Raw genomic sequence first — 27,215 nt, forward strand, 5'->3', positions numbered from 1 at the left:
AGTTATGAAATTTAGCAATGGAAATTGATTTTGAAGTCTAATTTTAAAATGTATAAGCCAACGTTTTGATTTATGGGAAGTTAGAAGAAAGGCGAGGTTACCTTGATTGTGGTCACAAGCTTGAAATTTAGAAAGTGAATTTATAATAATATTTGGCACTTGTCCAAGGACAAACGTTCTGGTGTTGTAGTTCCCAAGGTTAAGGTTTTATGGTTATTGTTCCAATCTATAAACAAAACAATACGACGTTAGTTGAACCAGATAGAAAGCTCCACCGAACACTATGGTATCTGACGTACTTTAATTCAGGCTCAGCTAGTAGAAAAAACATCTTTTCAGCTAAGAGCTCATTCATTAACGAGCGGCCACATCTTTTTGACTTCCTCAGTTCTGGCGTGGAAAATAAAGAAGTAAGACGTGGACGAAAGAACTAAATTCTTAGTTCTGACTGTAAATATCACATCAGCTGAATGGTGAACTTGAACGTGGTTCTAAACACAGAAATGCTTTGTATTTTGATTCTTTTGTCAGTTGTAAGTCAACTTGTTTCCTTTTATTGGTGTGACAATAACTAGACCTTTTTTTTTGTTTCAGTTAGTTTTAAACACCGAGATGCTTTCTAATTTCATTATCTTAATGCTTGTAAGTTTATTTGTTCTGTGTTATTGGCGTCCAAATAAATGTCTTTATTTTAATTACCTCATGCTAAGATATTTAATTGGCGTAAAATTTAAAAGTTTTCGTTGAATTTTTATAACAATGTGAAATTTTGTGCAAGAAATAGTTATAAAGTTACAATGAATATATTTATTTGAAAAAGTAATTCATAGAATGTTTTCAGTTTACTATGCCCCTAGTGTGTGTATTATCTGAGGACACTGCAACTTTAGAAGCCTGGTTTGGATAGTTGTGGTGGACAGATCATCCACCCACAACCACTTGTAAAGCTTTGTACTTAATCACATACAAATCAATTTACTACAGAGAAACAACAATGTACGTTTTAGTTTTGGTCTCTTTTTTTTTTCTAGCTCTCTAAAAAATAAGAAGTTTTTCCCAATTTAAAACGCTAAAATTCGATGCTCGATTTCCCAAAATGGATAGAGAGCAAAAGGCTTTGCGCTAGAATCAGAACAGCTAACTACCCCATATAATTGATTGTCTAATAATTTTTTTATGTTTTTTTGTTAGCCGAACATAGACTAGTTTAAAGTTTGGAACTGTGGATCGATTAACAACAATTATTGCTATTTAAATTATTTTATTATTTTTCTAAAGAAATAACATTGCAAATATTTATTTGATTCTTATTAATATTATTTTAGAATTGTGATTTTTTTAAAAAAAGGAATTAATCTTAACTTTGCTCGAAGTTGCTTTAACAAGTCTTTTTTTTAAAGAAAATATGGTACAGTTTAATATGTAGTTAAATATGATGTTTCATAGAAGGTTCTGTGATTCCAGAAAGTCAGTGCCAGATATAAAAAACTGTTTAGCTGTACGCAGTATTAACTAATTTATTTTGTAAGCTAATACTTCATCATTGTTTAAATTATTTCATAATGAGAGAGTTAAAAGCGGGCCATTGTTGATGCCTAAGATATAAAGGTTTATAAAAGACCTAAATGACAGAGGTTTAAGTAACGGTAAATAGACAAGAAGAGAACTACAATTAAAGACAAGCGAAAGAGAGTTTCGGTCTGAGAAAGGTTAGAAAAAGTAAAGCTAACTGATGTAAGGGAGTATAGCCTAACGGATGACATGTTAAAATAAGATAAACAGTTTTCTGACATTTTAGGAGAATAATTTTCCTCGTTAAAGGGTGTTTTAAAGCAATTGAACCTACCTGTATGGACTTTGATAAAAGGCAGCGGATAAATTTGAAGTAGACCTATATGCAAGAAAAAACCAGACATTTATTGGATTTGTTGTTTATAGTTGTTTTGAATTAAGCACAAAGCTACATAATGGGCTATCTGTGCTCTGCCCACCACGGGTATCGAAACCCGGTTTTTAGCGTTGTAAGTCCACAGACATACCGCTGAGCCACTGGGGGGGGGGGCACATTTATTGGAAGTAGGCCTAAATACGAAAAAGCAGACGAGTATCGTCATAAGTTCAGAATACAATTGTGGTAACTAACGAGGCATCGTAATTGAATTATACGCCGCTACTGTTGTGATAAGGAATAAAAATGATAGAATAAAAGAAATAAGCGAAATATAAACTGAACTGTGTTGAAGATAAAAAACGAAACAAACTATTTAGGCTTGGCAACTGAATTGGCCTAAGGGGACTTTTGACAACAAGAAGAGAGCTGTATAATGTTTAATTTACAACTCTGATGTATAGAGTGTATACTGTTTGTAAGCGTAAAATGAAACAGTCATTTAAATTCAGAGACGTGTAATGAAACAAAAATGGACTTGTTTTGAATATGTTATTTTAAAACAAGTGAAGTACATGTTGTTCATTTATTGTGGAATTTATCGCCAACAAGCCATAGGCATCTATTAAGAAACTTTAGGCCAACACACCTATATTTAACTTATTATATATATATATATATTACTACTATTTCGAAAGTAAGTTGACAATTAGGTACTGTGTGTATGTTTTTATCATAAGTTGTAGCACTAACATTTGCATTCGTATATACACATGAGTTAGCAGGAAATAAGAATAAGTTAGAATGAATGTATTTAAATATTTGTTTGCTAAATGACGTAAATCGATTTAATCTCATTGTTTAGGAATGCCTTTCCACAAGTGCTACATCGCCTGTTCGCTTGATGGTACCGTTCTATCAGGTGAACGAAAGACAATTATACGGCATTGACTTCAATCGAACACATTCTGCTATTTACAGAGAAAGTAAGTGTCTCAACAAAAAATATATATATAATTTTATCGTTTTGGATGAAGTACTCGTCAATGGATTGTCAGCATGTTCCAGTAACTTTATTTTTTAAATTATGTTTTCTAAACAAATGCTACCAAGTACCAGGTCGGTTATAACAACAAATCACTCATAGAAGAATTCAGATATCTCTTTAGCGGCCCGGCATGGCCAAGTAGGTTAAGGCGTTCGATTTGTAATTTGAGGGTCGCGGATTCGCATCCTCGTTGCACCACGACTGATATTGCGAGCGTTATATTGTGACGGTCACTCCCACTGCTCATCTGTAAAAGAGTAGCCTAAGAGTTGGCAGTGGGTGGTGATGACATAGCTGCCTTCTCTCTAATCTTAGACTCCTAAATTAGGGACGGATAGTATCCTTGAGTAGCTTTGCGCGAAATTCAAAACAAAATTTCTTTACTACCCCTAGTGAATGTTTTCAGAAAACCCGTGACAATCACTATTATTTTCTACTGAGATTAGCCTTAGCTGATCTTTTTTATTAGACACAAATTATCCTTTGGATTAGCCTCAATTCATCTTTTATATTAATCTCAATTTATTTTGAATTATGATCATATGAAATACCGTACAATTTTATAAAAATTGCATAGAAATAGTTTAGAACATCTTTTAAAAGTTATTCCTTTAACATATTTACGTTCAATTAAAATCATGTTACGTTGCTTTGTTGTCATAAGTTATGGTTCTAACTATATATTTATTATTTTTAATCCTAACGCCAATATTACTTTAATTTCAAAGTGCACTACTTTTAAATGCATTTAATTTGTGATGGTAGACTTGCAAAGCTAAGTTATAGGGAATTTTTCTATTGACAGAAAAACGTATGAACGTTTGTTTATATTATTTGGAAACTAAACTTTGGGTTGCATAAGACAACATTAAAAGGCACAGTGATTATGAGTAAGATACATAATAATTAGAGTTATGGTAAGGAGATTTGTCCGAACTCCAAACGGCTCAACTAATAAACGGATCAGTATAATCCTTAAATGTGACGAATCTTTCTTCAATAATTAAGATTCAAAAGCCGTATACTATTTAAAAGGTGGAAAGTTTTGATCAAGATGTATATGTGTCAATGACTGGGTCGCAGTTCGTGATATTAAACAAAACTGGTGTTGCGAGACACGAGGACTCATAAACTTCTTAATAATTTAAAACAATTAAGGGAATAGTTTTGTGCAATATGAGTAAATGGCTTGAAAATTGCACAGATGTGTTTCTTGTATCTTTCTTAAACATTTTAGCACAGAGTTACATGAAAACATACAGTTGTAACTTACAATGTACAGTTTTCCTTTATTGTGACAAATTTCGTAGAGTGACTAGAACAGCTGTCCACCTTGTTACTTATATTTCAATAATTACATTTTGACTTAAGCCTTGATTGTAACAGTTAAATTGAATATTTTGAATTCAATCCCATGCATAAAATTTTATTACCTTTAGTATTTTGAAATAAAATGCCAAAAAATATGTGCTAGGAGCAAGGCTATTTCTGTAGAAGAATAAAAGTTTTTATTAAATTGGCAAATTAATGCAATTCTTTAATATCTCCATAAGATGCATGTTTTCAGTCGTACAAATTCACTCGTTTTATCGCTTGTTTCACTCTAGATTATCAGAGTAACAACATTTTTTAGAACTGTGTATTAATAAACGTATCAAGTTTACATATTAGTTAATAGTTCAGGATTGCAGTATTGAGCTATTTCAGTTTTTTACCAGTCTAATCAGACCGATCGATCATAACGAATACCAAGTACTGGGGACTTATATATAAAATACATCTGTAATTAGGGAAGGTTCACCAATGAGGTTCTTTTTTTCACTTTTGTTTGTGTTTTGTAAAAAGTACTTTGAGAACGTTTAGTGTTTGAGCTAGTCCTATCTCTTATAGTGTCTTAATCTTCTGACCTATCAGTTTTGTAAGCGTTTCTTTGTTTTGTTTTAATTTTGCCGAAAGCTACACGAGGATTATATGTGCTAGCCGTCCCTACTTTAGTATTGTAAGAATAGAGAGAAGGCAGATAGTCATCATCATTCGCTGCTAACTCTTGGGCTACTCTTTTACCAACGAATAGTGCTATTGATGGTATCATTATAACGCCCCCACGGCTAAAAGAGCGAGCATGTTTGGTGTGATGGGGGGTTCTAACCTGCGATCCACAGATTATGAATAGAGCGCCCTAACCACCTGGCCATGCGGTTCGTAAGCGTAAAATCAAACGAAATAATATCTAATTTCAGTGACACATATAATGAAATAAAAATTTGAAAATCGTTTCGTATGATCTTTGTACTGTTAACTCTAAATATTCAAATAACCAAAACGTCAACAAATGGCACAGATTTCGTTCAACTACAATAATAGCTTTAATTTCACTTCAAAAAATGTACTGAAGTAAACAATTACCACGATTTAGAGAAACAATTAGGTTCTTCCAGTAACGGTCGATGTCGTGATTTTCACGTTTGACCTTCAGTAGAGCAAAAGAGGCTATAATACAACGGATTTCAAAGCCTTAGATCTAACCTTGGTGGTACTATTAGGCTTTGCATACATATTTTTTAAACAAAACATGTTGTGTTAAGGGTGGGCTTGTTTGTTTTTTATATTTCAAACTTATGAATGTACTGAAAGAAAACAAAATTATGATGTTTATCGAGTTGTTGCCTAGGGGGTTCCTGCTTGGCAGCGAATAATAACTTTTCCTTGAAACTCTGCCGTATTTGTCCTATATTGTTGGCTTAAGATATTTCTAAAAAGAAAAAAAAAAACTTATCGTGTTTTAGAAGACTATGTGACAACCCTTCTTGCTGAAAATATTAAAACAGTTCTGGAAAAAAGGTGCTCAGATCGATAATTTAGAATTATCAAGGCGAGGTTGTCTTTTCTGTTTCATGATGTTGGAAAACAAAAATAGTGTAACATTAGCTTCTACCACTTTTGTCGGACAGAATTGTTTGATTAGAAGGTGCTCTTTTGGGAGGGGGAATATGAAAGAAATGAACAAAAATTCAACAAAAGTCGTAGAGATCCAATTCGGGATGCATCAAAAGTTAAAGCGAGTATTTGCTACTTACAAGTAGAGTCATGTACACCGAACAAAAATTTACGTACAGTGTATCTTTTTAACTCTCCAGCAGTTTAATAGTCACTAAAGACGTAGTTAAATTTGGTCCTCTTAAACAATAATGAATATTTCATTTGAAAATAATTTGAGATTAAAGAGCAAATTCAGCTTGGAATTGCTATCAGAAACTTCCTTGAGATATTGCAGACAACCATAGTTTGTTAAAGAAGATTAACAGTTTTTAGTTATTACAACTAAAGAACATTTATAATCAATTATAATGTACAAATATAATGTACAAATATTTTAGAAGAATACATTTATAAATCCAGTATGGACAGTTTTGGTAATGCAACGATTAGTTACGAAAGTTTCAACTCTTTGTCTTTACAAGTAAAATTACCGAAAAGTAATAGGATAACACTGAAAAAAAAAGTCGGAGAATAATACACTTGGCATTTATTGTAAAACATATGTCAACTTAGAAATCCTTGTTTTGAATGAAAGTCATGCTGGAAAAGTCCTTAAGATTAATATCGTTTGCATGAGCTCAAAATCATAGTATTTTGTTTACCTGTTATTTAAAACAAAGTAGAGCCACGTTTAGTGGTTAGTACGCAAGGTTACAGATCAAGGAAATCAAAGCTCGAGAAATAAAACCGCTGTACTGCTCCTTAATTTCAGTTGTGGGCACGCTATAAAGTTACAGATGATCCAGTTATTTGGTTCAAAGAGGAGGACAAGGCTTTTTCGCGATGGGTGCTTCTAGCTGCTACCTTTTCCCTGGTCAGTAGCTCCAAACTACATAGGTACGAGTTTATTTGACCCAAGGGAACTATGACACCTAGCAATTTATCACATGGGCTTATAAGATACCTTTAAGGTTGAAAATTCCAACTCCAACTGAAACAAAGTGAAAAATATTTAAAAGACTAGCGCATTACGTTTAACTGACTTAACCTAAGATGCAACCAGAAAAATATTATTTCATATAAAAATGAACTCAGAAACTGAATGTGAAATGTAGCCAGATGGAAAGATTGGTAGAATTTATAATAAAAAATATCATCTAAATACTTTTTTAATATATGTAGGAACATGAATAAAGTTCAGGCACATCAGTTTTAATATGTTGGACCAAGTTCCAAAACGCATTCGTTATGGGTTAAAGGTTAGACATCCATGAACATTTTGATGCCATGTGCTCTTACTTTAACAATTAGCTAAATGAGATATACAGGCTCAATATATGTTTATCATAAATTGAATATTTTTCAAACGTTCTGTAAGTTTTGTTTTATATTCTACTCCCCTATAGTCCGTCGGTTTGTCAGCTGACGGACTTACAAAGCTAAACCCCAGGGTTCGATTTCCCGTGGTGGACAGAGCTCATTATGCAGCTTATTCTTTGTATTTATACAATACCAGAAGACATATACTCCTCGGTGGACTCAGCAGATAGCCCGATGTGGCTTTACTATAAGAAAACATGCACACGTATAAATTTATGTCTTTTAACGTGTTTTAAACTAAGTTTGCTGAAATTTACATTATTCTATTGTCAAATAAGACTAATATCTTAAAGAGGAAGGATTTTTGAAATTGGTCGTTACTTGGTCGTTTAATGTAAGAGAAATAGTATCGGAGATTCATATATTTATATATACATATATCTATATTTGTGTGTGTGTTACAAATATTGTAATAAGTTGGTTCAAGATATTTTTGAGCTTCGTCAAGTTGAAAATGACTCATGATTCTGCTTATGTGAAGTTAAAATTGGCTACAACTCTAGCATTGATGTTGTAATATAATATAGAAAGCGTTGTATGAGAAACGGAAAAGAAACTATCAGCTCGCAGTGTCAATTCTCACGTCTAGTTCTATATAAGAGTAATTCAACTGTTATATGGCTAAGAATATAAAACTAACCATAAATCAGGTGTCTATTACACACATGTTGTTTCTGTACATGAGAATTGTGTTATTGAAAGGAACCGATGGTAGAAAAGCCGGGAAATAATCATATCAAACTATTATACAGTCTAATTGTTTGTTTCCTCTCTTAACTTGAGTAGTTAGCCAAATCGTGAACTACTGCTTTCCGTTATACATTTGTTAGTATATTTTTATTTCTTCATACAACACGTTACTATGATTTAACCCAGTATTTTATTCTACAATTACAGTGTGCTTGTTTGTCACCGATATCACCGTGATACATTATATTTTGATATAAAAGGTCCAGACTGAATAGATTAGTATTGGTCGCTAGGGTATTAATACTTTTCCTAACTTATTGTTAAAAAAAATGCTAGGTAGAAACTACACTGTCACATTTGACTTCTGTGTTTTAATTTCTTACTAGAAATAATGTAACAATTCCGGTTTTCATAGGGTATTTGCATACGGACAGTAGAATCACACCGTGAAAACGAGAAAGTAAGTCGTGAAGAGCCCCAGGTTTTTCTTAGAAACGGTTGTTAAATTTAAAGGGTGTGGTCTTATAATAGGACAATAGAGTGAAATTAAGTTTCCTTATCCGGCAATACTTATTGTTTATTGTCTGCCAATACACATATGCAGTGTTTTATTCAGCAACTTAATTGGGTAGGAGTTAAAACGTTTATGTATGCTGCTCAAGCCTGTATGCCAGTAGGTCATCTTACTTTAAACGCTCCGAAGTAAAATAAAATGACTTATTATAGTTTGAATTAAATATGACAATTAAAATATGATAAATTCAAGTGTTTCCGTCGACTTGTTAAATGATATACAAACTAAATATTTTAAACAGTAAATAATTTTGTAGCGACCTGACAATTCAGCTTATAGTTTTTAACAGAAACATCGACTTTATTTTAAAGTTACTAATGTGTGTATTAGATACAACACAATGCTTGGATTGATTTGAAATTTTAAAAAAAAAAACACTTATAATTTAGGGCTTCTCTGCGTAACATGTTTTTTTTTGTATGAAATATCAAAAAGACCGCTTGTTATTATGATCAGTTGTGTATTTGAACTGAATCAAATGTGTAGAGAAGAAATATTAGTTGTTTTTATCGAGAGATCGTATTTCATTTGTTTTAGTAATGCATGACCTACTTTACATAAAGGATGTGTTAATTTTTAGGCGAAATTTTGATTTCATATAAAACACACTTTCAAAAGTCAGTAAGGGATGGCGTAAACTTTCCAGAGCAACCAAAAATATGTGTTTTTGGTGATCTAGAAAGATTACGCCATATATATTACTATATATATATATATTGCATACGCACACACATCTATCTATTTATGTATATATAATATAAGAGTTTTCTCCATTTGTGTGTGTATTTATTGTTTATGTAATATGTGTTTCAGCGTTCTTTCAAATGATTTATTTATAATCAATCATTTGTTACAGCTAATTTTATGTAAAAATCTGATTTTTACAGAGCCACCGTCATCGTGTGACCGTATTTTCGTGGAAGAAAATTTCTTTTTAAGAAGTCCGAACTATCCAGGTGGTTATCCTACCTTCACAGAATGTTATTACCTAGTCAAACGAGCGAACAGAGACATTTGTGGGCTGGAGTTAAAATTTTTGAAGTTCGATATCGAACCGAGTGATGGCTGTGCTTACGATTTTTTAGAAGTGGACAAACAAAAGCTATGTGGCACCATCACTTCTAAAGCTGTTCGTGAGTAATTCTTTTCCGGAACGTAGAAGTGTCATAATAAGGCTTTAGAGAAATGCTTTTCTATTAAATTTATTTTACTTGGATGATAACATATATCAATTTTGTTTGTAGTTAAGCGCAAACCTATACGTTGAACTATTTGTGCTCTACCTACCACGGTATCCAAACCCAGTTTTTAGCTTTGTAATATAATACACCTGCCTTAACACTTGCGTGATTAATTGCACAAGAAAAACCTACTGTGTCCAGTTGGAACAAAAGTAAGTCTATGGAGTCACAATATTAAACTCTATGGTTCGATTCCACACAGCAGAGAGCCCAATGTGGCTATGCCCTGAAACACAGAGAACTGAACGTACTGCGCTTCTAGATTTTGCAGCCTTGACCCACCATATTTTTTACTCATCTCCGTCATGTTAACCTGAGGATGACCTAAGAAGGTCGAAACGTTGTTCTGTATTTTATTTTAATTAAAGTTTTATATCCTTACCAGTCCTTACATTTACTCATCTTAATTGTAAGTTAGTTATAAAATTTTACCAGTAAGTTAATATCCAAAGTGATCAACACAGACTTTGTAACACAACCTGGAAATCAGAAGATATTGTTTCACCATAATTATTTTTAGGCTACATAGGAGAAAACCACATTATTAAAACTTATATATAACGACATTTATGTAGGAAATTACGCGTAGTAGTTGCTGGAAGATATAAAAGAAAAAAAAGTTAGCTTTTTTTGAGGTACCCGTCATCACTTACACTTTTAGGATTTTTCCTTACTGTATATTCGTGCTGTTTTTAACATGACGGATTTTCATTCTGTGGGATGTTTGTCGTATCTCAAGCAAACGTTTATACATTTGATCGTATAACGCCCTAACGTAAACCTCAGAAATATACTCTTCAAAAAAAGAAACGCAAAAGGCAAAATATGAGACAAATTGTTAACAAGTTTATTCCGGGTAGTTTTGTATGACATGTGTGAAACTTTGCACATTCACTGCTGAACATCCAAAGTCTGCAAAGGCGAAGTCCACGCTCACTAGGTGAAGTTTAACGTCACTCAACGTCAATAACGAGTATGCCCCCCCGTGAGCATCAATAACTGCTTGGCATCTCCTGCCCATGGAAGCGATGAGATGACGAATCACATCTTGTGGAATGGCTGTCCACTCAGCCTGCAAAGCTGCTGCAAGCTGAGGTAGAGTCTGCGGTTGAGGTTGTCACCGTCGCAGACGTCGGTCCAACTCGTCCCAAAGATGTTCGATGGGGTTTAAATCTGGTGATCTGGAGGGCCAGGGAAGAACGCTGATGTTGTGGTGTCTCAAGAAGACAGTGGTGAGTTGGGCTGTGTGAGGACGGGCGTTGTCATGTTGAAAAACGTCGTTGACGTTCACCATGATGGGTTGCACATGGGGCCTAAGAATCTCGTAGACGGTTGCGTACGGTCTGATCGGAAATCCTACGCAGCCCTGGTATGGTTGAGGCAGTAGACGTCGCAGTGGTGGTCCTATCCCGAAGGTGATATAACCGGATGTAGCGATCTTGTTCGGGCGTGGTCACACGAGGTCTGCCAGATCGTGGACGGTCACGAATTGATCCATGTTGTTGGTGACGATTCCATAGCCTTTTTGATGGTGCTTGGATGGACATTCACAGCTCTGGCAACATCTGACCGAGATTTGCCTGCTTCCAAGCGACCAATGGCGTTGTTGCGTTGTGCTTCAGTTCGTCTTGGCGTAACTGTATTGCGTGTCGGTGGCTTAACAATGAGCTATGGAAACCGAGAACCCGTCACTTTTATAGGCATTTAGCACATGTTGCACTTGCAGAACATGCAGAACTCTCAAACAAATTTATTGGACACGCATGCGTTTTGGCGAAAAATCCGATGTTTTCCTCCGTTTTCAAAGTGCACAACTTTTATTGTCATTTTGGTCTGACAATCAGTGCCTTAACACGTGTAACATCAAATACTCTGAGCTTGTAACGTTATTACATATATTTCTCTTTAAAATAACAAAAATATCACTTTTGGGTTTCTTGTTTTGAAGAGTATATCTAGTTAACACTACATATTATTACACAAATTTACTAACAACGTGTTGGTAGTAGAAATTTTCAAGTAATATATAAATAAGATACCGGTTTGATATTTAGAAACTAAAGAGTGTTTTTCTTTACTTACAGGGGTTTTCATGTTTGATGAAGACAGAATCAATATTAAATTTATTAGCGATGCACAGATAACAAGATCTGGTTTTAATATACATGTCAGACAAATAAAGGACTGTTACCCTGAGAATGGTAAGCTAACCTATTTTTTCTTCTCTCTCATTTCTCACAGTATGATATCATACAGATTTACTATACTTTTTTTAGGTTACAATAAACTCCCTATAAGCTTTGGAGAAGGGGGTAAGTACATCAGAATTTATCTACTTTATATCTTCCCAGTGCCTATTTTAAATGTTTTCGATCACGTGTTTGTTACATGTTTTCAATCCAAAAAGGCCTGGCATGGTTATGTGGTTAGGACACTCGATCCGTTATGCGAGGGTCACGGGTTCGAATCCCCGTCTTTCTAAACATGCTCACCTTTTCAGCCGTGGGGGGCATTGTAATAAATTAGGGTCAGTCCCACTATTCGTTGATGAAGAGTAGTTTAAGAATTGGAGGTGGGTGGTGACGACTAGCTGCCTTTTCTCTGGTCTCTCACATCCCATTAGGGACGGCCAGCGCAGATAACCCTCGTTTAGCCTTGGGAAACCTTCAAACAAACAAATCCATAAGCTATTTCATATTCTATGCTGATATGAATACGCACCTGAAACATCAGGGACCGTTGAGTGAGTTTCAAAATACCGTCATACTATAAGTAGCTGTCTGGTCACAACAATCACTTTAAAAAGATACTCATCTTTAAAAGTAACTTTTGGTGTATGATATACTATTACGTCTTACCTAATATGAAGATATACATATGTTTCGAGTTGTGACTCTCTACTTAAATCTTTGCGCTCGCACTTTAGATACAACCGAATACTGTAAGCATTCTCTTATCACTACTATTTACTAAAGTTTGTTCTCACATGGTCGGAACATAATTTACTAATTTTATCTCCAGACGATAAGATTAATCTAAGACGTAACCTGAAGGAATAATTACATTATTATCAGTTTCAAATGTTCTGAATTCCTTGATCCAGAGACTGTCATGCTAATACCATTATCATATGGTTGAAATGGAGCTTCAATCCGGGTAATTAATTATGGTAATATTATTCTCATATCGTTAATTATGTACATTACTCCAAAACAAAAATTACAATAGCATCATTCACAAGTACTTAGGATGGCTTAAAAGTACCTTAAAAATATCAATTTCACAATTATCAGTGTCAAATGGATAGAATTATTTAAAAGTTCCTTATTCCGGGATGGAATTTATTCAAACTGTAACATTTGACAGATTAGTTATCTTCTGTTGTTGGTTTTTAATGTTTTAAGCTAGAGTAACACATTGATTTACGCCGTGTCTTGTCTGACTTAATATCATAGGACGTATGTTGTAATCTGCGTGTGAAAATCTTACATATATGAAATTTGACGTAGCTTTTAATATTTGTATGAATTATCGAATGTGTTAAATGGTATTCAACGTATTGTTTGAAATTGAAATAGAAACCCTTATTTCAGTTTTATCACGACTTCTTGGACCTACGTGGTTTTAGCACATTATTAACGTATTGTTTAGTCATTGTATGAAATACCGACTCCTTTTAACAATGTTTCCTTCAGCAAAACATTCTGTAAGTTTGGTATATTTTATCAGTTTCAGATTATTACGTTTACATTTGCTCATCTAGAGTAACATTTGAATTAATTATGTCAGGTAATACCAAGATGAAGCGAAACTGTTAAACTTACCATCCTATTTTTGCACAACAAATGCTATACGGTCAGTCGCACTATTCGTTGATAAAAAGAGTACCTTAAGAGATGGCGGTGGGTGGTGATGACTAGCTGCCTTCCCTCTAGTCTTACACTGCTAAATTTGGGACGGCTAGCACAGATAGCCCTCGTGTAGCTTTGCGCGAAATGTAACAAACCAAACACCCAGAAAAAGCAACACCTTTTTTATATTTCTAGTATTCAGAAATTTTGTTTGCTCAGAGTACAGAGAGTACATCTAGAATGTTTATAACACCCAGTGGAAACTGTTGATTTGTTTGTAGTATTCTGGATGTGTTTCATTGAGCGTACATCTAAAACGTTTGTTACAACTAGAGTAAAATGTCTCTCCTATTTTACAGCTTATTCTCCTTCTTCCTGTAACATCTACTCTGATTCAGAAACAGGAGAACTTCGCAGTTTAGGACATCCAAATAAATATCGAAACAATCTGATCTGTGTGTACACTATCAAACAACGCGATAAAACCTTCTGCACGGTAACTCTTCGGTTTCGCGACTTTGATGTGGATTATACTGCCGGTTGTTTTGGAGATTACCTTGAAGTAGATGGACAACGGTTTTGTGGAACCACATTACAAGACCGGTCACGTAAGTTGGATATCGAAGCTTTTTTTTTTTCTAATTGGTGAAAATAATCGCTTTTGGTACTTTCTTTTGATCTACGTTTCTTTTTTTTTTTTTTTGTAAATACAAAATTGGCAGCCCTGACTAAATAATATTTTATAACATACAACACAGAGATCTGTTGTAGAAAGTTATAAAATCTTTGTTTTCTACTTTTTGTTTATTTACACACATAGGATAAAAGTTTTGAAAAGAGAAAGTTATTTTTCTGCTGTTGACCTGTTGCTTGAGTTTCGTATGAAACTTTGCATTAATTCCTTCTTCGCTTTTGCGTAATTCACTTGCGATAGTTCATGATATCAAACTAAACCATTTTACAATGTATATCACTTTAGTTTCTTGCATTAATAATTCTATCTGGTAAAAAATAAATAAATAAAGTAATTACGTTAAATGTTCGTAGATACTTAGGGTACCAGTGTTCACCTTGCACGTTTGTGAGTTTGTTTGTCCAAGCGTAATCAGGGAAGACAGGAGGTTTTCTTGCTCATACGGTGTGCATCTCTACCAAGGAGATGATAGAGGGTGTTTAAACACGTCCGAAATATCACCCAGTCATGGTAGGGATTTATTAGTCGGTTTTAATGGTGGCCAAATCCCAATCTAAAAACTGATTTTGTGCTTAAAAAAAGTAAAAAAGAACAAACGAAATGTTGTTTCAACTAAAATTTAAAAGATTTTAATATCTTGCAGGAACGATACCATTCGGTTCAAGAGGTACTCTGGTGATACGTTTTCGGACCGATGCTGTTTCTGGTAAGCGAGGCTTCAGAGTTGGGTTTCAACAAAACCATTGCTCAGGGACGTTAGCTCATCTCAGCTCTTTACCAAAGTCTCCCAGATTGGAGGATCCATCGGTTGCTCTTCACTATTCCCAACCAATTAAAAGAGTCAATTCAAAACCAGTAAACAAATATGAAGTATTTAGTTCTTCAGTTCCTTTAGTATCATCCAAATCAGCATCTCTACATGGAGAAGCACAAACTTTTGTTGAAGGTAGGAAACAAACTGTATCGTTGTGTAAAAAGAGCACATAATGTATGAAATAAACCAAGGAATCAATGACTTAAAGTTCAAAACTCTTTTCTAACGAATTTAGAACTTTGATTGCAAATCAAAGACATACCTTTTACTGAGAACTTAAACAATATTATTGAAGAAATAAATCAACTACTACAAGAATCTTATATATTGGGTAATGTCGAAATATAATGAAATATTGATAATAAATGTATCAGCTAACGCCAAAACGTTTTCTTAAACTTTAAATCGTTTTTAATTGTTGGGATCACCCTTGGAAATAAATGCTTTAAATTTTCAAGATTTTGAGAAATTTTCTTTAGTTTAGCCTCTTTTTGACATTAGAGTGCCACAGTGTGTAATTTAGGAATTGTGAGCAATTCTGATACAACAGCTCTGTTTAGAAAATGTTTAATTTTACTCAAATAATCAACTAAGATTTATTTTTGCCAGAGAAAGTCCCTGGTAATTGTGTTCATGTCTTCAGTGAACGAGATTTCATCATCCAGAGTAAGAACTTTCCCAGTAATTATGAAAACAACCTCGATTGTCAGTATGTTGTCAGACGCCGGAGCGACATCTGTGGGTTACAGTTGATTTTATATCTTTTGAGGTGGAGTCTAGCCAAACTGTGAATACGATTATCTCGAGGTTGACGAAGAAAGGCTCTGTGGATCTTTACCTGCTGATCTTGTTCGTAAGTATATGGACGCATATTGCATTTATTTAACCAGTATTTTTAAATATACGAATACGTATTTTATCTATTTGAAATAACTTTACCAGTATTTGTAAGCTCATAAAATACGTAGTACGTATTGAAAACATTAACCAGCATTCTTTGTTAAATTTATACAAATATTACTTACTTAACATTTAGTCCATCCAATGTCTTCTGAGATAGCGGCCGTCCATTGACGATACTTTCTTCCATCCAGCGCCATCTATTCCATTTCTTTTTATGTGATAGTGTTTTTGCTGATGTCATTATCAATGCATTTTTACCACACCATCTCTGGTTTTTCTATCTTTCTACGTTCACCTTTGAACCTACCAGAATTCATCACTAAATCCACCAGGTCACATTCATCTGTGCCTTTCACTACCTCGATGTTTAATGCTGTATCCTTCCACGATAATTTCAGTTTTCGACGCTGGCTGTTCATATGTAATACGTTTAACTGTTTATCTTTTTTCCGTCATATCTGCCACGTTTCGCAACCATACAGCAGGATAGACACAACAAGACAATTATAGGGAGTTATAAAACATACCGCACTCATTTTAAACATTTTCATTAACATTCGTAATTAATATTCAAAAACATGTTTTTCCTGATCTTGGAAAACAAAGTATTATTTTTAAAACCCTATTGAAATCCTTCAACCACTAGATTAAACTCCGTAATGTCTTCAAATCGTCACTTGATATCAACAGATCTTCTTTAGAACTAAAGATATTTTACCTTTTTGAGCAATTACATAAATGTATACTGTCTTCATGTGAAACGGTTTCATAAGTTTATAAATATATATTACATTTATCGTACTTTATTTGACTGACACTTGCATGTAAAGAATATATATTGTACCTATAGTGGCGTTGGAAGCGGGGGAGGGTCACTTTGCGATCTGTCTCAATAAAAATGTATCAAAATGGTGAGCCCTAAATCCTGTCCATAATGGGAACGCCTATGGCGCGCATTCCCTCGCCACGATGGTCAAATAAAATTTGCACTTCCCCACTGTTGATTTGCCTTCTACATCTCTGACCTATTTAAAATATTTACTAACATTCCTAAGTGTATACATATACATTACATTAATTTGAAACATTTTTCACCAACACTGGTTGTTATTTGAATATCTCATAACTCAAGAAAATAAAATACACCAAAATGGAACGTTCGCCACAATTCTTACGTTTATAAACTCTTTTGAAATACATTTTACTAACATTCATAAACATAGAAACACATTTTATGGACCCATAAAACGCTTATTAAACATTCTTAATTTTTATAGACTTTTACCTCATTAATTTAAAGCATATTCATTTATCGACGTTTCTTTCTATATGATCATTTACCTCACTTAACTGAAGTGTTTACGAACTTTCTGAAGGTTACACATTCCTACTAAACATGGACAAACTTGTTGAAACGTTTTGCTAATATCATTAAGTCTAGAAGCTCCTATTAAACATGAACAAATGCGATTAAAATATTTTTCAACATTTTTAAGTCTATACACTTGTAATAAACATGAACAAACTTATATGAAACATTTTAATATTTCATATTAAATATATTTAATATTTATATTTCATATAAATATTATATGAAATATTTCATATTCCCTGTACAGTGTTCCCTTTTACAGTAGGTGGTGGAGCTGGAAGGAATGAATTTAACTGTGGCAATTTAGGGGGGATTCCTTCCCTGTACATCCCCTGAATTCAATGCTGTCCTAACTATGAACAAACTAGACTGAACATTTAGCCAACATTCTTAAGCCTAGATTCTTGTTGTATAGGTGGACAAATTTAGTTAAATAATTTTACCAATATTCTTACGTCAACGCATACTCACGAAACAAGAAATCTCATTTGTATTACACTGGCGTTTAAGTGCTGCGATCATTATTTGTTTCACTGATGTCATGATATTTATAGTAAAAATATGTTTCGCCAAGTGTAACACCAAAAATTCTTAAATCATTATATAAGCTTGCAATGTATTCATCATTTGTTCTTCTATTGTTGTTGCTTACTTCAGAGCAAAGATACGCAATGGGCTATCTGCGCTCTGTCTATCATAGGGAATCAAACCCCGGATTGTAGCTTTGTTAAGTCCATAAATTTACCTCTGACCTAGGGGGGAACATTAATTTTTTACTTCAATAACCCTACATTAAAATAATTAAAATGCACGATTTTATGATGATGAGTAACAAATACCTAATATTTATTTGAATTTTATTCTCTTTAACTGTTTCCATTTAACAAATTTGATTTTAAAACGAGTGATTCTTATTACGAAGATTCAGATCTTAAGATGATTTATAAATTAATTGCTTTTTACACTATTTCAGGGAACCTAAATTTTGAAACAAACGAGAAGATTCTTCGCTTCCATTCAGATGAAGCGAACCCCAGACCTGGATTTTTGATCCAGGTTCATCAAAAGGAATGCGCTTCTCGAACTGATACACCAGTATCTATTCATCACTGTCACTATGAATTCAGTGATCAGGTGTTCAACTTAACTTCCCCAAACTATCCTGAGAACTATAGAAACACTTTAGACTGTTCTTACACTATTAATAGATTTAACAATAATATATGCTCCTTCGAACTTCAGTTTCTAGACTTCTCTCTTCAAGATGATGTCAACTGTCGGTATGATTACCTTCAACTTTATGAACACCTTTTTTGTGGAAACATCGACAGAGGTCTTATCCGTAAGTATATTCGCCTTAAAATGTAAATAATCAAATTATACATAATAATAACTTTACTTAGAGTTAATCAAAAGTAACGTAGGTAGATAGAAAACTCGAGTTAATGTTATGATTTCATTTTTTTGTAAGTGTTGAACTAGATTACGCTGGTTAATTATAGTACGGAATAGCTAGAATATGTACGTGTATAACATATTTTAGTGAAAATAATTACATTTTAATGAAGTTAATTTAGTAAAACCATAAGGAAAGACTTCGTTATAAACTGCAAATCCAAACCTCTGATTAATCATATTAGTTTGCTATTTTAATTCAGAAACAAGCCGAAACAAAAACAAATAAAACAAAAAAAAACAAACGTTGCATCAACTGAAAAGACCCCAGGGTACAAGTTACAATGTGAGGTTACAAAATGTACCTTAGGTTTTAGAGGTACCTATGGTACATTTTATAATCCTACATTGTAGCTTGTACCCTGGGATCTTTTCAGTTGATGCAACGTCGCCAGTTCAGAGAGAGAGAGGAAGAGAAAAGTTACTTTTCATTAGAAGATCAAAAGCTAGTTTTTTTTATGTAAATCATGCTAAACCTTAATATTGAATGTATAAACAATGTTGTGATTGGTTGAGTACAGTATTTTTAAGCCATATCAACCTTCAACAGACCTTATCATGTTGACCAAAAATGTCATACAATGGATCGTGTTGACCTAGAAATGTCATACAGTGGATCATGTTGACCTAAAATTGTCATAAAGTGGACCATAGTGATCTAAGAATATCATAGTAGATTATGTTAACCTAAAACGTCATACAGTGGATCATAGTGATCTAAAAATGTCATAGTGGATTATGTTAACCTAAAAATGTTATAGAGTGAACCAGATGATCTAAAAATGCCATAGTAGACCATAGAGACCTAAAAATGTCATAGTGGATCATTAACTAAAAAATGTCACACAGTGGACCATAGTGATTTAAAAATGTCACACAGTGGATCATGTTACAAAACAGTTTAAAGTTGTCCCAAATGTCCGGTGGATATCTAATATGTTGTACTGTTGGTTGGATTTTCACTGCGTGGTATTTTTCTTGTTAATTTAATTGAGAAGATGTGGTACTCATTATTAGTCTCATATGTTTATATGACAATAAGTAAAACTAAAAAAGAAATAGAAGAAAACTGGATGTAACTAGAACTATGAAAATTATGTAATCATGTCTTACAATAAGTCTACAGGGTGTTCGAAATGTCTGAAATCATGTGATTTACAGGCTTTCAAATACGTGACTGATTATGGTATTGTAAAAACATAAGAAGGTCAAGTTAATCCTGCTATTTATTAATCCATTTTGTAAAATTCACTGAATTGTCTATGGTTCCTGACTGTATAACATTGTCACGATGTATGTAAAATCTTGCTGTAATAAGTTGATACTTCATGGAGCAAAACTCCGAAAATGTGGCTTCAACTTCTTAAAGAAAATTTAATCTCTCTATTTTTAATACTATTTTATATTATGCGGACTTATACAGCTAGAAATCGGGTTTCTATGTCCATAGTGGGGAAAGCAGAAACAGGCCTTTTTGTAGCTTTGTGCTTAATAACAAACAACAACTGTTTTATATATTAACGTTAGATAGTCAAGTGGGTCAAGTACGACAATGTGCTATAACTTAATTTCAGTTACTATGTTATTCATTTGATGTTTATTTCGTTTTGCAGGTTCATTTGAATTTCACGATCACAGCACCACTATTCGCTTCCACACAGATGCCATTTCGACCAGTCGTGGTTTTCACATCCGGGTAACTCAAAAAGAATGCGATTTACAAGCGAGTCTTCCTTCGGACCTGAATCCAGTTTACTGTAACAAGAGATTTTCCAATAAAAAATTTGAAATACGTAGCGTAAATTATCCCTCTAATTATGACAACAACTTGGACTGCCGTTATACCATTTTACGTTTCAGTGAATATGTTTGCAAACTGGAGTTTACTTTCGAGGAATTTCAGATTCAAAATAGTCCAGGCTGTTCCGATGATTTCTTCGAAGTGGAACAGGAACGTTTCTGTGGGAGACTAACAAATAACCTTCGACGTAAGTCATTTAACCTGGAAGACTATTAGCTATCAGTGATAATCTATTAATAAACGTTGTTATTAATATTGTGTGTTTCATTAAAGTGTAATCTATGGTTAGAAACGGTTTGTGCCATCAGCAATGAATTGTGATTTATAACTTGTTAGTATAATCAAACGCCTGTCATTGTTAATAAATACGTTTAGATGGCTAAATATTCACTCTAGTAAAGCTATTAAACAGCTGTTGCAAAATACGAAGCGCTTGCGCAAAATTCAAAACAAAACAAACCAAATCAGACGAAGCACTCTTAATACTTTTTCAGGAATGGCCAAACAACTGCTATTATTAGGAAATTAGATTAACATGTACGACTGAGCACCTGAGAAATTTGATAAATTACTAAATATTAGCGTGTTTTTTTTTTTTAAACTGAGACCTTGTTCTTCCGATTTATATAGGAAAATTGCCATATTTAATTTGGCTATACCATCCATATAAATACAAGGGTTTCGTATAGCCATATCAAACAGGCTAATTTATTAACCTCAGTACGACTAACCCAATGTAATATGGTTATATTTATACAGATTTATTAACACATTTCTTTTTAGGTTGTTTACAATTATCCTATTTCCTTTTGTTGTTGTTTAATCGCGTAAATATATTTAAAGTATGAAATATATCTTGTCTTTTTAAAAAATAAGTTTATATTTGTGTATTTTACAGAAGTATTTCACTTTGTTTCATTTGTTTTTGTCCAAGTAATTTACTACAATGATTCAAAGTGAATGTAGCTTTCACCGTCATTGTTGATCAAAATAGACAAAATGTAAAGACATAATTTTCTTGTACCAAAAAAAAAAAGTCTCATAATATGTATAGGTTAAAAACTTGTTTTCATTGTTTGTATTTATGCAGTTTAACTTCACTTCAGCTGGTTTATAACTATTTACAATATAAGAGAGACTATTCATGTGTACTTTTATCTTATCTAGTTTAATTTTTAACTAGTTTTTCGCTGTACTATAGCGTTTAATGTGCTGAACGTTTCATTTCAACATATTTCCAGTTGATTTACTTAGTTATTTCGCTTTTAGGAATAGTTGCTTTCAACGCAACTGCAAAGGTGTTCTCTTTTCATTCTAATGATCGGCATACTGACCGCGGCTACGTCATTCGAGTGGTGCAGGAAGAATGTAATTCATACACAACTGGGATGCCGTTCGTGCCCGAGAGAAGTTTTTGTAGCAAAGTTTACGCCCGGAAAGAATTCTATTTGGAAAGCGTGAACTATCCCACAAACTACGATAACGACTTGGATTGCATTTACACTGTCCGACGTCACAATGCTAATATCTGTACTCTCAAACTACAGTTTCTGCACTTTGATATCGAATCGAGTACAAACTGTGAGTATGACTACGTGGAGGTGGACGACCAGAAACTTTGTGGAACTTTACCATCAGGAACCTCTGGTAAGTGTCTTCTGAAATCAACAACAACAATAAACACTAGAAGGTCTAAGATACTGAGTATCATTGGAAAATAATTTTCGACAGCTTTAGTATTTCTTTGACAGAAATCTTTACATCTCAAGGACTTAAATCTCCTACAACAGGAGGATTATATCAAACGATTTATAGAATCCTATTGTGTTTCCAGGAATAACGTTGGCGCGTTTCGTTTTTCATTGAGAGTATCAAACTACAACAGTATTCCTCACCATGATGTTAAACATGTTATTAATGTGCTTCAGCAATGTGTTCTGTTTCAAGAGTAAAGAAAAGCAAAAATAAGAGTAATAAATATTTTTATTTCTTGCTTTTGACGTTCATGTGTCACATCCTGTTGTATCCTACAGAGTGCGTTATTCTTCTCGTCATTCATGGCAGGATCATGTTTTACTGATGCTATAGCAATATCAAGTGCAACATTAAGCGTCCTTTATGTGATGTCATTTTAGTGTTTACTGATAGACAACACGCTACTGTATAGTGGTAGGGGTTACGAGATAATTTGAAGCCAGAACTTCTTCTTTTAGATACTTATATCTTAACAATTGTTTTCAACGTAATTGCATCAGTAAAGTGGCATGGTATTTATGCATTGTACTTTTGTTTTATTTATAGTCTATTTGTAACATTTTGCTCACAGCTTCTCAAAGGCTCCCTGTGCTAGTCGTCCCAAATTTAGGAAAGTTAAAGTTTTTAGTCAAAGTCACCCATCGACAACCCTTGAGTTGCACTGGAATTTAACCGTCACTCTAATAACCCTTCTTTTTTTTCTAAGTAGTAAAGAGGTGCGAGGTCTGGCATGGCCATGTGGTTAAGAGACTCGACTCGTAATCTGATGGTCTCGGGTTCGAATCCCCATCACACCGAACATTATCGCCCTTTCAGCCATGAGGACGTTATAATGTTACGGTTAATCCCACTTTTCGTTGGTAAAAGATTAGCCCAAGAGTTGGTTCTGGGTGGTAAAAACTAGCTGCCTTCCCTGTGATCTTACGCTGCAAAATTATGGACGGCTAGCGCAGATAACCCTCGTGTAGCTTTGCGCGAAATTCAAATCAAACCAAAAGAGGTGCGAACCACAGATCTATATTATAGCATGCTAATAATCACTGGTCCATTATTTAATGTACTCAACATGTATTTTTCCGAACAGTGTGTACGTTACTTCTATTATCTTTTACCATAAACAAGAAAGATAAACAAGCGTTAATTTAGAATAATAATAAACATTTTTAAGTCGTTCGGTATTTTTTTTCTTTCCCAATGCCAATTTATATTTTAATATAGATTAAAGAAATCGACATTATTTTTATTTGTGCTTTGTTTATGGAATTGCTCGTGAAATAATTCTATCGTCGACATATTGCAAATGGGATGGCCCAGCGATAAGCCTAAGGGATAATGACGCCAAAAGTCAGGTTTTGATACGCTCGGTGGGCAGAGTACGAATAGAAACAATTGTGTAGCTTTGCAGTTATCAAGAAATATATCATGCCAAACAATAAATATCCGTCACTCCGTGTTAAGTATCTGAGAGCTAAAATTACTTACGTTGTTTAAAAGCAAAAACAATTTAGAAACGGTTTTCAAATTACCTTTCAATAAATTCAATCACAAACTATCTGTTGGCTTACTTTTTAGAGACAGTTGTATTAAATATTTCTAAAAGGTGAAATAGAGAAATAAACAAAAATTTTTGCTTAGATTGAAACGTTTATTTCTGTACCTAGAAAACTATGATTTCCAGTCGTTTGAGAAAATGATCCACTTTCGGACTGACTCAGCTAGTTCTCGCTCTGGGTTTCGAATAAAAGTCACTCAAGAAGAATGTTTAAAAGCTTCATTTCCGACCTCTGACACGCCTTTGTCTAACCCTTGTCACAAGAAATATACGGAGACCGAATTCGATATCAGGAGTGAGGAATATCCACTACAATATCCCAACAACCTGGACTGTCGCTACACCGTTTATCGGCAAAGAGACAGCTGCAAATTGGAGCTGACCTTTCTGAGTTTTGATGTTGAGGGTAGTGGAAATTGTCAGTACGACTACGTCTCCGTGAACGGGGAAAGGCTATGTGGATTGCTACCAGTAGGAGAAAAAAGTAACCTTTATTTGCCTTCACTATATATATAATTATTTGTAGTAAGTGCGCAGGTCACTAACAAAACATACGTTATTCCTTAGGTTCCAGTAAGATAAATTGTCTTTTTTTTAAAAAAAAAATTGAATGGGTTAAAAAAGAAACTACAACTAAGGTTTCACCAGTAAGATTTTAGGAAGTTTGACAGAAAACTCAATACGTTTCTCTTTTTGCTCGAGTCCCCCTGTGGGACAGCGATAAGCTTACAGACTTGATATTAAAATCCAAGGTTAGGGCCCAGCATGACCAGGTGGTTAAGGCATTCGACTCAAAATCTGAGAGTCTCGGGTTCGAATTCCCGTCACACCAAACATGTTCGTCCTTTCAGCCATGGCCACGTTATAATGTGACGGTCAATCCCACTATTTTTTGGTAAAAGAGTAGCCCAAAGTTGGCGGTGGGTGGTGATAACTAGCTGCCCTTCTTTTAATCTTGCACTGCAAAATTAGGAACGGCTAGCGCAAATATCTCTCGAGAAGCTTTATGCGAAAATCGAAACAAACCAAACCGGGATTTGATTCTCCGAAATGGACACAGTAGATTGCTCAGTGTAACTTAATTCTAAAGTAACAAACAATTATTCTAAGCTTGTAATCTTTAAATTTATTCTATTTGCTTTATTTGAAGTCAAAAAATTACTGCAAAACGTATAATATGTAAAACTGTACGTTAAATAAACTTGATAGAAAATATATTTATTTACAGACAGTTAGTTATACGCACAGCGACTTCATAAAGTAATAAAACTAAAGTTTAATATTACCAAAAGATATTTGTATAATTTATTCGAGTTCATATTGATCTAAACTAATGAAAAACGCTTGTTTGCCTATTTCTCTCACTGAAAGTATAAGTTACTAAGAATTTATAAATGGTGTATATATTAATGTGTACGTATATATGTATTTTATCAGGAACCTTGCAGTTCGAAACATCAGAGATCAAAATTGAATTCCATTCAGATTCAGCCACCTCACGGCCAGGTTTCCATATCAGAGTTAAACAGATTCCTTGTTCTTCTAATCACTTTCCCCCAGAAGACACTGGTAAGTTAAAAATGAATCCACACTTTATTTATTTCACTTCTCAAGGATCAAGTTACTCGGATATCATTTATTATTTTAATTACGTTTTCCCAGTAGACACTGGTAAGTTAAAAATGATTCCACACTTCATTTGTTTCACTTCTGAAGGATTGAGTGATTCAGATATTCTTTATTATTCTAATTTCTTTTTCCCAGAAGACACTGGTAATTTAAAATCATTTCACACTTTATTTGTTTCACTTCTGAAGGGTCAAGTGACATGGATACTCTTTATCGCATCCCGGTCGCGCCAAACATGGTCGCCCTTACAGCCGTGGGAGCGTTATAATGTTACGGTCAATCCCACTATTCGTTGGTAAAAGAGTAGCCCAAGAGTTGGCGGTGGGTGGTGATGACTAGCTGCCTTCCCTCTAGTCTTACACTGCTAAATTAGGGACGGCTAGCACAGATAGCCCTCGAGTAGCTTTGTGCGAAATTCAAAAACAAACAATACTCTTTATTATACTAATCACTTTTCCTCAGAAGAATCTGGTAAGTTAAAAATGATTCCACACTTTATTTGTTTCACTTCTGAAGGATCGAGTGCTTCAGATATTCTTTATTATTCTAATTTCTTTTTCCCAGAAAACACTGGTAATTTAAGATCATTTCACACTTTATTTGTTTCACTACTGAAGGGTCAAGTGACTTGGATATATTTTATTATTCTAATCACTTTCCTCCAGAAGTCAGTGGTAAGTTAAAAATGATTCTACACTTTATTTAGTTCACTTTTAAAAAAATCAAGTGATTTGAATATTCTTTATTATTCTAATCACTTTCCCCCAAAAGAAACTGGTAAGTTTCAAATTATTCTACACTTTATTTGTTTCACTTCTAAAGGATCAAGTGACTCGGATATTTTTTATTATTCCAATTACTTTTTTCCCACAAGTCACTGGTAAGATTAAAATTATTCCACTTTATTTGATTCTCTTCTGAAGGGTCAAGTTACTTGATATCCTTTATTATTTTAATTACTTTTTCCGAGTAGATACTGGTAAGTTAAAAATTGATTCAACACTTTATTTGTTTCACTTCTAAAAAATCAAGTGTCTTAGATATTCTTTATTATTCTTATCACTTTTTCCCAGAAGACACTGGGAAATTAAAAATGATTCCACAGTTTATTTGTTTCACTTCTTAAAGATGAAGTGACTTGAATATTTTTCATTATTCTAATCACTTTCTCCCAGAAGACACTGGTAAGTTAAAAATGATTCCACAGTTTATTTGTTTCACTTCTGAAGGATGAAGTGACTCGGATATCCTTTATTATTCCAATTACTTTTTCCCAGAAGGCACTGATAAGTTAAAAATTATAACACACTTTATTAGTTTCAATTCTGAAGTATCAAATCACTTAGATACTCTTTATTACTCTAATCACTTTTCCCCAAAAGACACTGGTAAGTTAAAATGATCCCACACTTTATTTGTTTCATTTCTGAAGGGTCAAGTGACATAGATATTTTTTATTATTCTAATCACTTTTACCCAGAAGACACTGGTACGTTAAAAATGATTCCATACTTTATTTGTTTCTCTTCTGAAAGAACAAGTGACTGGGAAATTTTTTATTATTCTAATTACTTTTTAGAGAAGTCACT

The 27,215-nt window shown here is 33.7% G+C and overlaps 1 pseudogene across 1 annotated transcript in view; it reads left to right on the forward strand.

Moving 5' to 3' along the window:
• The first annotated feature begins 246 nt into the window (after positions 1-246).
• LOC143228561 (cubilin-like) overlaps positions 247-27,215 on the forward strand; it is a 48,967-nt pseudogene continuing 21,998 nt past the window's right edge. The window contains exons 1-12 of the transcript XR_013015349.1: positions 247-533; positions 2,754-2,874; positions 9,447-9,692; positions 11,885-12,001; positions 14,011-14,259; positions 14,989-15,291; positions 15,769-16,012; positions 18,408-18,776; positions 20,503-20,877; positions 21,960-22,337; positions 24,107-24,481; positions 25,435-25,566. The product of XR_013015349.1 is annotated as a cubilin-like (transcript). The remainder of the gene's footprint in view (positions 534-2,753; positions 2,875-9,446; positions 9,693-11,884; positions 12,002-14,010; positions 14,260-14,988; positions 15,292-15,768; positions 16,013-18,407; positions 18,777-20,502; positions 20,878-21,959; positions 22,338-24,106; positions 24,482-25,434; positions 25,567-27,215) is intronic.

Source organism: Tachypleus tridentatus, chromosome 10 (genome assembly GCF_004210375.1).
Source record: "Tachypleus tridentatus isolate NWPU-2018 chromosome 10, ASM421037v1, whole genome shotgun sequence".
Lineage (NCBI taxonomy): Eukaryota > Metazoa > Arthropoda > Merostomata > Xiphosura > Limulidae > Tachypleus > Tachypleus tridentatus.